Raw genomic sequence first — 13,884 nt, 5'->3', positions numbered from 1 at the left:
TCATAAATGACTTAGGGGAGGGTATTATGAGTAATGTATCAGTGTTTGCAGATGACACAAAACTCTGCAGACCAGTCAATTCTATCCAGGATGTGACATCCCTGCAGCAGGATCTTGACCAACTGGCAATCTGGGCAGCTAAGTGGCAGATGAGATTTAATGTGGATAAATGTAAGGTCATGCACCTGGGATGTAAAAATATGCAAGCCCCGTATAACCTTAATGGGACTGCACTAGGCAAATCCATAATGGAGAAGGATCTTGGAGTCCTTGTAGATAATAAACTTGGCTGTAGCAAGCAATGCCAGGCAGCAGCTGCAAGGGCAAACAAGGTTCTGAGCTGTATTAAAAGGGGTATAGATTCACGGGAGGAGGGGGTTATTCTTCCCCTTTACAGAGCACTGGTAAGGCCCCATCTAGAATATGCTGTTCAGTTTTGGTCTCCAGTGCTCAAACGGGACATTATTGAGCTAGAGAGGGTCCAGAGAAGGGCAACTAAGCTGGTAAAGGGTATGGAAAGTCTCAGTTATGAAGAAAGACTGGCCAAGTTGGGTCTGTTTACACTGGAGAAGAGGCGCTTAAGAGGTGACATGATAACTATGTATAAATATATAAGGGGATCATATAATAACCTCTCTAATGTTTTATTTACCAGTAGGTCCTTCCAACGGACACGAGGGCACCCACTCCGGTTAGAAGAAGGGAGGTTCCATTTAAATATTCGGAAAGGATTTTTTACAGTGAGAGCTGTGAAGTTGTGGAATTCCCTCCCCGAATCAGTCGTACTGGCTGATACATTATATAGCTTTAAGAAGGGGCTGGATGGATTCTTAGCAAGTGAGGGAATACACGGTTATGGGAGATAGCTCTTAGTACTAGTTGATCCAGGGACTGGTCCGATTGCCATCTTGGAGTCAGGAAGGAATTTTTTCCCCTCTGAGGCAAATTAGAGAGGCTTCAGATGGGGTTTTTTGCCTTCCTCTGGATCAACTTGTAGTTAGGCAGGTTAGGTATAGGCATTATGGTTGAACTTGATGGACGTATGTCTTTTTTCAACCCAACTTACTATGTTACTATGTGTTACACAGTGGTTGGCACAGGATATGGTGCTTAAAGGGTTACACACGATAAATGTAAACAAGGCACCTGGGCCAGATGGAATACACCCTCGGGTACTGAGAGAGCTAGGGGCAGAATTGCAGTGGCCCTTGTTTCTGATATTCTCAGACTCTCTTTCATCAGGTATGGTACCTAGGGATTGGAAGAAGGCGAATGTCACTCCCATATTTAAAAAGGGAATAAGATCTCAGCCTGGCAATTATAGGCCTGTAAGTTTGACATCCGTGGTGGGCAAGTTATTTGAAGGCTTGTTAAGGGATCACATTCAAAATTATGTAGTGGAGAATGGCATTATGAGCAGTAATCAGCATGGCTTTAGGAAGGACAGGTCATGTCAGACCAATTTAATTGCTTTTTATGATGAGGTAAGTAAGAAGCTGGACAGTGGGGATGCAGTAGATATAATCTATTTGGATTTTGCCAAAGCATTTGATACCGTTCCCCACAAACGACTGCTTTCTAAGCTAAGGTCTATTGGTCTTAGTGAAGCCGTTTGCACATGGATAGAAAACTGGCTACAGGATCGGGTACAGAGGGTGGTTGTTAATGGCACATTCTCTACTTGGAGTAAGGTTCTCAGTGGGGTCCCTCAGGGTTCTGTACTGGGTCCACTTTTGTTTAATTTGTTCATAAATGACTTAGGGGAGGGTATTATGAGTAATGTATCAGTGTTTGCAGATGACACAAAACTCTGCAGACCAGTCAATTCTATCCAGGATGTGACATCCCTGCAGCAGGATCTTGACCAACTGGCAATCTGGGCAGCTAAGTGGCAGATGAGATTTAATGTGGATAAATGTAAGGTCATGCACCTGGGATGTAAAAATATGCAAGCCCCGTATAACCTTAATGGGACTGCACTAGGCAAATCCATAATGGAGAAGGATCTTGGAGTCCTTGTAGATAATAAACTTGGCTGTAGCAAGCAATGCCAGGCAGCAGCTGCAAGGGCAAACAAGGTTCTGAGCTGTATTAAAAGGGGTATAGATTCACGGGAGGAGGGGGTTATTCTTCCCCTTTACAGAGCACTGGTAAGGCCCCATCTAGAATATGCTGTTCAGTTTTGGTCTCCAGTGCTCAAACGGGACATTATTGAGCTAGAGAGGGTCCAGAGAAGGGCAACTAAGCTGGTAAAGGGTATGGAAAGTCTCGGTTATGAAGAAAGACTGGCCAAGTTGGGTCTGTTTACACTGGAGAAGAGGCGCTTAAGAGGTGACATGATAACTATGTATAAATATATAAGGGGATCATATAATAACCTCTCTAATGTTTTATTTACCAGTAGGTCCTTCCAACGGACACGAGGGCACCCACTCCGTTTAGAAGAAGGGAGGTTCCATTTAAATATTCGGAAAGGATTTTTTACAGTGAGAGCTGTGAAGTTGTGGAATTCCCTCCCCGAATCAGTCGTACTGGCTGATACATTATATAGCTTTAAGAAGGGGCTGGATGGATTCTTAGCAAGTGAGGGAATACACGGTTATGGGAGATAGCTCTTAGTACTAGTTGATACAGGGACTGGTCCGATTGCCATCTTGGAGTCAGGAAGGAATTTTTTCCCCTCTGAGGCAAATTAGAGAGGCTTCAGATGGGGTTTTTTGCCTTCCTCTGGATCAACTTGTAGTTAGGCAGGTTAGGTATAGGCATTATGGTTGAACTTGATGGACGTATGTCTTTTTTCAACCCAACTTACTATGTTACTATGTTACTATGTTATTGTACTGGGTCAGAACAACTGGATCTAGAAGTGTCCCTCCATATTGCCCAGGATAAAAGTTGCTCTTATGCTTAAACTTGGTAGTATCTATCAGTTCCTTATTACATTGTTCTTGCAAGGGAACATCCCTCTCACAACTCGAGTTCCCTGCATGATGTAAAAAAATATTTCTTTAAGGCTATTTTTTGAATAAAGCAGTAAACAACAACAATTGTTTCGAATATATTAAAAACTCTAGTAAGTGAACATGACAGCCCTTCACTTAATACTTGTACTAAGTATTTCTGAGCATGGCCATCGCCCAGCAAGCAGGCCGCAGATCTCGGAGCGCCAGTTAATCTTGACTGGAGTTGACTATTTGCAGTCTCTTTTGTGAAATTAGGGATGCCTTTTCCCCCGCTAGCTGTCCCTTTTCTTTACAGAGATGGACTTGGAGTACTCCTGAGCGAGACGCCTGCTGCCCATTTGGAGCCTGCAAATCTCTGCCCAGTTAGCTTTGCCACATACCTATCTCTTTTTTGAGCATTGTAGCTTTTAAGCGGTCAACTACATGGAAATTTAAGTATATTTGATTGACATTTGGAAAACTTCTCTACCATTTTTCTGGACTTTTTTCTATAGTTATATGGAGGCATAATTGTTTTTGTTTTAGCTCCAGGCAACTATAGCAACTATTAAGCCTTGGAATGAATTTATTGACCTTGTTGCTTCTACTTGGGAATGCATAGGCTGATTTACTTTATGTTCTGACCATGGCATTCATATGGTTATTGTAAGTCATAAGGTTATTAGTCTTACACTTGGGGCAGTAATTATTAACATTGGAGGCAAACATTACTGGTGATGTTGCCCATAGCAGCCAATAAGATCTTTGTTTTTGTAGTTGACCGTTCAAATTCTAATTGCTAATTGGTTTTTATTGGCAACATGACTGGTGATGTTGGCTTCCACACTATAATGAATATGCCCCTTGGACTAATACAACTGCATAAAGAGTTTAATAACCTGACGTATTGACGTTAAGATCTCCTACAACACTTTGAAAGGTTTATATCTCAAACCGCTCTATGATATTGGAGAACCTATCACTGGCTTTCAGCTTTTTCTCAACACTTTAAAAATGCACTGTTATATTCAGTAATTTTGGGACTGTGAGGTTGTGGACTGTATTGTCAAATACTTTTGTAGTTCAACTCCTTCACCATAAGATGGCACCATAACACCAGATCATCTTGGAAAGGTGATGTTTTATTACTGTGCAGCTAAATATTTCTCTTTACAAGTATTTTCCTCCACATTACTGTGCCACTTAACTTTCTCCTGGATTACAATTTCATTTATCTTTAATGATCAAAGAAAAAAGCAAAACCTCTCCCTTCCTTTATCCACAAAACCAATTGTCGCTTTCTTGAAACAACAAATTGGTTGTTTGATACAATCTGCACACAACTCGGATGGGGCGGAAGCGGAATCTGCAATTCCCACTTCCCAAACTACTCAAACAAGTCCTCTAACTGTTGACCAATCTGACAGTGTTCTAGTGGTGTTCCAGTCATTAATGGACAAGGCTACTGCACAAATCACTACTGTTTCTGAGAAAGATAAAGAATTGGCAAGACACACAGATACACTCGAATCAAGGATGGACAATACAAAAATGGACTTAATTAAGTAATTGAATTAAACAACAGGTTCTGAACCTCCAGTTGAAATTAGAATACCTGGAGAACAGGTTTTGTCGAGATAAGAAAACGAGGAATTCCAGACTCTTATAAGCACTTGGAGTCAGAATTGCAAGAATGCTTTACCATTTACCATCTCAGTTTCTGCACATCGATCAGATCCCCAGATCTCACAAGATCTGCTATCACTGGGGTTTCCCTTGAAATTGATATTTACACGTAATGGCAAGTCATTTTCCCACCCTACACCAAATAAGACCAAGGAAGCTCTCCAGTCTGCTGGATGTACTAATGCCTTACCAACTAAACTGAGTACAGCTCCATGTACCCTGCAATCATCGGGTTGGCCATCGGCAGAAAGACCTTCTCCTTCACGATTCCCTTTACCTCAAAGTGCTACAAAGTACAGTGCTCGTTCCAGGGATCAGCAGCTTCATTCCATTTTAGACTTTTCTCTCATCATTTCCAGGAAGAAGGAATGCATCAAATCAGCATGTTAAATTCAGGGAATGGCTTTATTTATGGCAAGTTTGGTAACAATGAAAATTGTCCTCCAAATGATTTATCTGATGGTCAAGGAGTGGAGGAGAAAGCAATGGTCTCCTACTGTGGGGCTTTGGAACAGAACCTTAGTAACATGGCCGCTTTGTATCTGCAATGCCTCTCGGATAAAATCTCATTTCTTATCCAAATTGTTATTAACTAAATTCTAAAAAGGAGAACCCTGACTGGTCTGCAGGGTCTGGGGGAGACATAACACGCACTTTGATATTCTCTTGAAGTGCTCTGAGGACTTTGCAACATTAGTAAGCAGTGTATTGGGAACAACCCTAGTGAGCGAAAAGGGGAGGATCATTTTCCAAACCCAGAGATTATGTACATGAATTATATGGGTAGCCTCTCCTCTTAAAGGAGAACCACAGACTAATCCCTGCAAAGAAATATTTAGGGGAAATAATATATAAACTGATTTTGTATTATTTTGTGAAGAGACATGCTTCCCCTTTAAGTGGGAGTGGAAGTTGTACCTGTTGGGCAGAGGAGCAGCCTATGTGCAATTTGTCTTAAATGACTGTGTGTTTCCCACAAACACATTTGGTCTAATTTACCCTTTCTCTTGTGGAGAGACATTTATCCGCCCCCAATGTACTCTGGGACAGTGCTGCCTATCATACGCCCCTCCTTCAGTGGCATCCCATGTGCCGGCCTATAGACTCACATAGCAGCACATCACAATAAAACCCAGTAGCAGTTTTCTTTAATACATTTTTGTAATTTATTATATATGTATTTTTACAATCTTGGGCTTTTTGTAGTTGATTTTGCTTTGGGTGTTTGAGGCATTACACATTATTATACACTTTGGTTCATTTGCCAATATGCATTACGCCATTTAGTAACCTCCCCCAGGTAATTGAAATCAGTCTCCTCTTAGCACAAATCCAGTTCCGCTTCCTGCTTCCGGCTGTTCCATTTCACATTCCCAAGCAGAGGGGCGGGGCTTAACCCAGAATGAGAGTCACTGAAAGCCTTTCACACAGTTCTATGGAGCGCTGGAGAGCTGAAGCAGGTTTGGACAGCAGGGGGCGCTGCTCTTTCATTCACTCACTTTTATTACTGCAGCAGGGAGACTTCCGGAAGCTTTCTCTGTTGGTTCCAAGTTCCGGCCTCTGCCTTGTATTGTGAAAAAGAAGAAATCAGTAGAAGGAGGGTCAGATTGGAGGGGGTTCTCTGGCCTCTGCTGCAGCCACCGCCCCACATTCATCCTAACAACCTTGGGCAGAAAACCAGAAAAATACAGTTACCAGAAAAGGTAAAGTCTCTCATGTGGGGTGGGGGAAACAATTAGGAGATGGTAGGAAACTGATGAGAGTAATTCAATTTACACCAAAAAAAATAAATAAATAAAATATAAAACAAATGTTATTTATAGTTATGGTTCCCTAGTATGGCCCATATAGCTATTACAGCCACGTTTGCTCTACCAAGGAGGAAACCACATGGGTGTGTGGCGCATTGGCACAGAAGGGTTTTTCTTTTAGCACCAACTTCCTGCAACGTCCGGCTTAGGGCATTTGCTCAGGGATTTTTATTTGGAAATAAGAATTAGCGATGTTTTTATGCTCAGGATAAAGCTGAAGAGACCAAACGTGTCAGGGAGCAATGTGTCAAAGTTTCCTGAAAATGTTTAAAATTATTATTATTTTACATGTTTTATTATTAATGCGTTTTTTGTTTGCACATTGTGGATTGTGACCCTTTCACAGATAAAAAAAAAACAATTTGGTTTGTAATAGTTTTCAACTAAAGCCATCTAAAATTTATATTTTTTTATATTGACATATTTTATAGCTGAACCACAATAGACTTTTCTAAAAGACATTTGCTGTGTTTTTGCAGATTTCCCTTCTTTCACTTTTTCCATTGAAAACTGCAGTGAAACAGTATTTGGATAGAGTGTATAGTAAGGAACATTGGGGGCGTTACTGTTTATTGCATGGGGCTGCTATACATGTGGGTACATACAGCAGGTCTCTTACAGATACAGGTCTGCGATTTTGGAGAGATTATTTAAGGGTGACTCCACACGGGGAGATTAGTCGCCCGCAATAAATCTTACCTACTGCGGGCAAACGCTCTCTTTAAAATGCTTTCCCACTGCCGATAATGTTACTCTCTGGTGGGAAAACATACATGTTGCTCATGGGCGTTTCAGGCCTCCGATGCTGCCCCTCTCGGCCCCCCTGCGCTTACATTTACAGCGCCAGAGGGGGGCGCAGCGCTGGTGTAGAGAGTGTAATAGAGCTCTCTACACTAGCAGAGCCGAAATTCCATATTAAGAAATGGAAATTTGGCTCTTAAAGTTACCAGGAACGGCTTTTTGCCGCCCCAGGTAACTCCGGGGGCGCTGCCGTCTGAGGTTTTTGAAGAAATTCTAAGTTTCCTTGTGAGGGAACCGGTGGGAAAGTGTTTCAGGGAGATCTGAGGTAGTGAAGATTTATCTCGGGCGGCTAATCTCCCTATGTGCTAATACCCTGAAACTGGTGGTTTGTTTACGAATTAGTGTAAATGTAAAACATGAAATTTGTATGCCCAAGGTATATTTTGGGGTCTCTTTATGCCTTGTACTTTCATAAACCTTTGTACATTGGGCATTAAACTGTTCAGAGGACCCCTGGCATTCATATATAGAGTGTTTTATCTTGGTACCTAATGATATGTAGCAGATAAGATTCTGCAGAGTGGAAGTTTTATGGTGATTTTAGCAAAGCTTTGCGGCTTGCTATTTTGGAGTAGAAAGACATTTGGATGGATGGATTTGAGGAAATAATATAAAAATATATAAAAATATAGTTTGTTTTCATCTTGGGGCCTTTACAAACTGTTCAGAGGACCCCTGGCATTCATACTTCGGGTGTTTTATTTTGGTACCTAATGACCTGTGGGAGATAAGATGCTGTAGACTGAAACCATTTTTAAAAAAGTTAACACATTTTTATTAACAAAAACGATAATTTTAGGAAAGCATTGCAGTTTGGAGTAGAAAGGCACAATTACCTATATTGGATTTGTCAGAATGTGTTCTTTCCAGAAATGTATGGTTTGCTAGGGGAAACCTACTGTTAGAGGAACATTTGGCCTTGAAATCAGAAGTGTGCAGCTTACTGGAGCAGTGCTGTAGGAATGGGTCAGTGTGCTGCTGGGAGTTTGTGATCTATAACAATTATGTTTAGGCATTTTGAAGCCACTTTCTTGTTGCAGAAGGGGAATTACACCAAATGCTAGCCTATTTTAATATTAAAGTGTATGTAAAGGCAAATAATAATAACTACTATATGCATTGTTTAGTCCATAAGGAACAATTTTGCAATATATACTGATTAAAACTTATCCACCATTTACAAGACTGAAGCACTCAAATTGCCCTCGTTGGGGAAAACATTTGGTGGTTGCATATCAGCTCCAAAGTGAATTAGCAGGCAGTCCCTGTTCCCTGCTGTTCCCAATTGCCAATAAGAATAGTGCTGACGTGCCTCTTACTGTGTGCGCCTATAGGCCCGCTCAAATCTTATTGGTGGCCAGTAACAGAAAGTTCTGGTCGGCCAGTGGCCCTTAGTGGGGAGGCACGCAGAGCTCAAGCAGGGGGGATATGCCCAACAAACAAAATTCCAGAGCTCCAATGCGCAAATGGTTTGAGTCAGTGTGTACTGCAATATTGCTCCCCACGGCGCAGTGAATGTGTTTAGCAATTATTCATTTTTGCCTTTACGTCCCCTTGAAGTTGTCCTGAAAAAAATTATATAGTTTTTTTCCCCTGGGTAAATTTAAATGCCCCCCAGGAAAGGCCCCCTAAAATTAAAGAGTGTACAAATGTTCAAAATCTGTTGGGCAATGAAAGTACCTGCAAAGTGACCAAATCGGCTGTTGGTGAAAGGGTTAAGTGACTGGTAGATGTGGAAGAAGATCATGTGCACTTTTTGGTAAAATATCCCAGGGAGACAAAGTGCCTTGTGTGACATGAGCCTAACCAGTGGCAGGAACACAAACCTATGGCAATTAGAGTGTGTCAGGGCACTACAGGGGTTTCTTCTACTGGCTGTTCCAATGTAATGTATTTTAAAAAAACAGTACGATACCAAAGCTGGAATGGGTAACGAAAAAGTATGAAAAATAGGACTTTTTCGTGGAAGAATGTACGTACCACGGAAAGTCTTATTATTTTAAAAAATCATACTTTAATGAATGGGCCCCTAAGTGCAGTATGCCCATGTATTCTAATTGTGTTATCAGAATATTGACTGTTAGTCAATTTGTGCACTACCCTTAGTTTCCCACTAGATGTCACTACGTTTTGAAGTTCAAACCTTCAAAGAGTGGGGAAATACCAGCGCACATATTCTGAAGCACAGGGATAGGATCTATTATCCAATGCTTTGGGGTTTTCTGGATAAGGGATCTTTCTGTAATTTGGATCACCATGCCTTAAGTCTGATTAAAACCATTTAAGCGTTAAATAAACCCAATAAATAACTATTTAGGTTTTAATAAACCCAGTAGGATTGTTTTGCCACTAATATGGATCTAGTCAGCTTAGTTACCATCAAATACAAGGCATTATCAATTTGGAGTCTTATTATATAATCATTGAATGTCATGTGGATTCACATACCCCCACTGAGACTCTGTGACTTGTCTTAAAGAAAATATATCAACCTGTTGATATTAAATCTATTGAGTGGTGCGACTCCCAATCCCAACCGATTGATTTGTGTGACTTATTATTTTATTTCTTTTGGGAATGGTTCTCGTTTGCGTAAAATGTATTTGTCTATACAGGAGTTACTGTTGTTGTAGGGCCCCCTGTAGGGTATTTTAGAGCAAGAGGCATATTAATAAACTTTATTGATTTTATATATATATATTATACTGTACATGAATTATATGTACCCTGGACACCTTAGATCCACTGGACTTAATGTTAAATTTGTGTGGAGTTATAAGGATATACTTTTTAGGATATTCATTGCTCTTTTGTATTATAAAGTAACAACAGACAAAGCAATTATTAGAATAGAAACTGCAAAAAGTTCAAGACTGCAAGTTTTAGTTCCGCACACAGTTTAGTAGGACACGAGTAAGACTCTAGCCCAGGGCTCCTCAAACCATAGGCCGTGGGCCAGATATGGCCTGCCAAGGTCATTTACCGGCTCCCGCTGCGTCCTCACCCCTGACTACTACCTGTCTGCCTCAGCGTGGTCCTTAGCCCCTTAGACACTTGGGCCGGTGTGACGCGCTGATGCACACTGTATTCCGCCCCCCAACAGTCTGAGGGCCCGTGAACTGGTCCCCTGTTTAAAAAGTTTGAGGACCCCTGCTCTAGGCTAACAGATCTAAATGATATAAAGGCCAACATGGATGAAACATAAAGGATATGTCAGTTTGCTCTGTAGTGTGAGCACATGGAAATGCCTGGGTGCTACAGTGAGTGGCCAATACGGTGGGGACTGTAGGTACCGCAGGCCTCTCCCCCTGTGCCATTACCCTTAGACTGGGTCTCTGTTTTACTTTATATTCTGTGAGATCAGTTTCCTGCGGGATCTGTAGGGCTGCACAGTGATCAGTCAGATCCTTACCGTACTCTAGCGCTCACATTCTGTATTCCCTTCTACTGTTCTGCCGTAATGAGCCGAGTATATTAACGTCAGTGAATTGTTCTCTCAGGTAAAAAGCAACTCAGACACAGGGGGAAGATAGAATCTCCTAGAGCTCCATGAGGCGTGAGAACCTTGCTTCTGGGGCAGCATTGGTAAGTATACAGGACAAGGAAACCCAGACTTTATTACTTATTTAATAGGATATTATTTCATTTAGATGCCATTATTTTTTGTTTGTGGATCACTAACCTGACACCCTTGGTTCCCTAAAAAAGAGATCAAGTTATATATACCCTTAAAAGAAAAGGAAAGGTGGAATCACTGGATGGTGCCCCCCAGTGATTGTATTCACATTACTCTAATGTTTTCCAATATCTGTACTTATTTCCTTAGCTGAGGCGGGGCAATGACCAGACGTTGGACCTTCATGGAGCGACTCGGTCAAAGGTTGAACCTTTTGAGAGGAGCTTGAACTGATAATTCTGACTGGCTGAAAAGCACTGCCCTAAGGTAAGATGGTGGCACAAGAGGAAGGTCTTGTTCTTCTTCCAGCATCTGGGTCCAATGAAAGGCTCAATGGTCAGATCAGCCCTATTTGGCCCAGATTGTCCGTTTGGCATCAGACTTACAGATGCGTAGTATATGTAAAATCCAAAATCTGTAAAGTAGATTTATTTAAAATGGTATAAAGTTCAGTAGCTCAAGAGTTACAACCAGCAGTGCATCTCAGTAGTAATCAGCAGTGCATTTAGTCATGTCAGTAGCTCAGGAGTTACAAATCAGCAGTGTATAAATTTCTGTCAGTAGCCCAAAAGTTACGCTCTGCAGTGCATTACAATCATTTGCTCAGGAGTTACAATCAGCAGTGCAGCTTTTAATGCCACTTACTCAGGAGTTACAATCAACAGTGCAGGAATTTCTGTCAGTAGCTGAGGAATTACAATCAGCAGTGCAGGTATTTCTTTCAGTTGCTCAGAAGTTACAATCAGCAGTGCAGGTATTGTTGTTAGTAGCTCGTGAGTTAAAATAAGCAGTGCATATGTTACTGTGAGTAGCTCAAGAGTCACAACTAGCAGTGCAGGTATTACTGTCAGTAGCTCTGAAGTTTTTAATCAGCAGTGCAGGTATTCTGTCACTAACTGAGAGGTTAGAATCAGCAGTGCCGGTATGTTTGATAGTATCTCAGGAGTTACAATAAGCCGTGCATGTGTTACAGTCAATAGTTACAAGAGTTACAATCAGTAGTGCATGTATTTCTGTCTTTAGTTCAGGATTTACAATCATCAGTGAAGGTTTAACTGTCCTTAGCTCTATAGCCCTGATACAAATTGTGTGGGTGATGGGGAGGAGTATTTGGTTGGGGCAGATAGTAAAGTGTCTCTCAGGTGGGATACAAAGTGTGTGAGTGATGGGAAGGAGTATTTGGTAGGGGCAGAGGGTAATGTGTTACTCAGGTGGGATATAAAGTGTGTGGGTGATGGGGAGAAGGAGTATTTGGCCGGTGCAGAGGGTAAAAATGAGAAAATGAGTATTCGGTTTTGGTAGAGGGTAAAGAGTTCCTCAGGTTGGATAGAAAGTGTGTGGGCGATGGGGAGAAGAAGTTTTTGGTGCGAGTAAAGGGTAGAGAGTTACTTAGGTGGGATACAAAGTGTGTGGGGGGATGGGGAGAAGGAGTATTGGTTGGGGCAGAGGGTAAAGAGTTACTTAGGTGGGATACAAAGTGTGTGGGTGATAGGAAGGAGTATTTGGTCGGGGTAGAGGGTAGAGAGTTACTTAGGTGGGATACAAAGTGTGTGGGTGATAGGAAAGGAGTATTTGGTAGGGGCAGAGGGTAAAGAGTTACTTAGGTGGGATAAAAAGTGTGTGGATGATGGGGAAAATGAGTGTTTGGTTTTGGTAGAGGGTAAAGAGTTTCTCAGGTTGGATAGAAAGTGTGTGGGTGATGGGGAGAAGGAGTATTTGGCCGGTGCAGAGGGTAAAAATGAGAAAATGAGTATTCGGTTTTGGTAGAGGGTAAAGAGTTCCTCAGGTTGGATAGAAAGTGTGTGGGCGATGGGGAGAAGAAGTTTTTGGCACGAGTAAAGGGTAGAGAGTTACTTAGGTGGGATACAAAGTGTGTGGGTGATAGGAAGGAGTATTTGGTCAGGGCAGAGGGTAAAGTGTTACTCAGGTGGAATACAAAGTGTGTGGGTGATGGGGAGGAGTATTTGGTTGGGGCAGAGGGTAAAGAGTTGCTCAGGTGGGATACAAAGTGTGTGGGGGATGGGGAGGAGTATTTGGTTGGGGCAGTTAGTAAAGTGTTACTCAGGTGGGATACAAAGTGTGTGGGTGATGGGGAGGAGTATTTGGTTGGGGCAGGGGTAAAGTGTTACTCAGGTGGGATACAAAGTGTGTGGGGGGATGGGGAGGAGTATTTGGTTGGGGCAGTTAGTAAAGTGTTGCTCAGGTGGGATACAAAGTGTGTGGATGATGGGGAGAAGGACAGAAGGATTGCGCTCTTTTGATTTTGGAGTTTCTATAGATCTGATACTTTGGTAATTCTATGCACACTGGGCATCACATTGTTCGGTTTCCCCCTGGCATTGGTTTTTAGGATGATTTATCTTGGCACCTGATGATGAGGGAGATAGGATGCTGGAACATGCAAGCTTTGTGCTGATTTTCAGGTATTTTGTCAAAGCTGTTAATTTTAGGGAAACCTTGTGACTCATTAATTCTTAGTAAAAAACAAAAAACTATTTACCCATTTAGGATTTACTGTCCTAAAATATAAGGTTTTCTTGAGTCAACATTTTATTTGTGGTTTTACCCAGCATAATATGCTGAAAATGTGACTATTACATGGCTATTTGTATGCACTTTTGTGATATTTAAGTCTCTACAAGCCAGATCCTTATGTAATGCTATGCATACCGGGTATTAAACTGCCCAGTAGCGCCCTGGCATTCATATTTAGGGGATTCAGCCTGATTTACCTTGGTTCACTTCTGTTTAGCCCGGCACGTTAGAGGGACTTGTACCTGCGTATACCCCCATTCCTCCCAGTTGCACCGCTTCCTTCTTTGCCGCTGCAGCACCTCCTACAATTAGATCTACTCACAGACCAAGCAATGTGTCCGCTGTGGCGGGGCCCACAGAGTTTTCTCCCAGTGCCTCGCTGGCCCAGTCTGACTCTACCCCCAACCATTCTACATACCTTGTATTAAATTGT

General features: G+C 41.9%; 1 long non-coding RNA gene across 6 annotated transcripts in view; it reads left to right on the top strand.

The window, feature by feature from the left end:
• Positions 1-11,106, top strand: part of LOC108645184 — a 125,288-nt gene extending 114,182 nt beyond the window's left edge. For 5 of the 6 annotated variants that reach the window (XR_004219910.1, XR_004219905.1, XR_004219908.1 and 2 more), the window contains 2 exons: positions 10,741-10,825; positions 11,067-11,106. This is a non-coding gene — a long non-coding RNA (uncharacterized LOC108645184). Of the gene's footprint in view, positions 1-6,141; positions 6,332-10,740; positions 10,826-11,066 lie in introns of all 6 variants that reach the window. The other variant, XR_004219906.1, reaches the window with a different exon arrangement.
• Positions 11,107-13,884: the final 2,778 nt, after the last annotated feature.

The sequence above is a fragment of the Xenopus tropicalis genome, chromosome 8 (genome assembly GCF_000004195.4).
Source record: "Xenopus tropicalis strain Nigerian chromosome 8, UCB_Xtro_10.0, whole genome shotgun sequence".
NCBI lineage: Eukaryota > Metazoa > Chordata > Amphibia > Anura > Pipidae > Xenopus > Xenopus tropicalis.
This window is presented reverse-complemented; position numbering and strand designations above follow the sequence as displayed.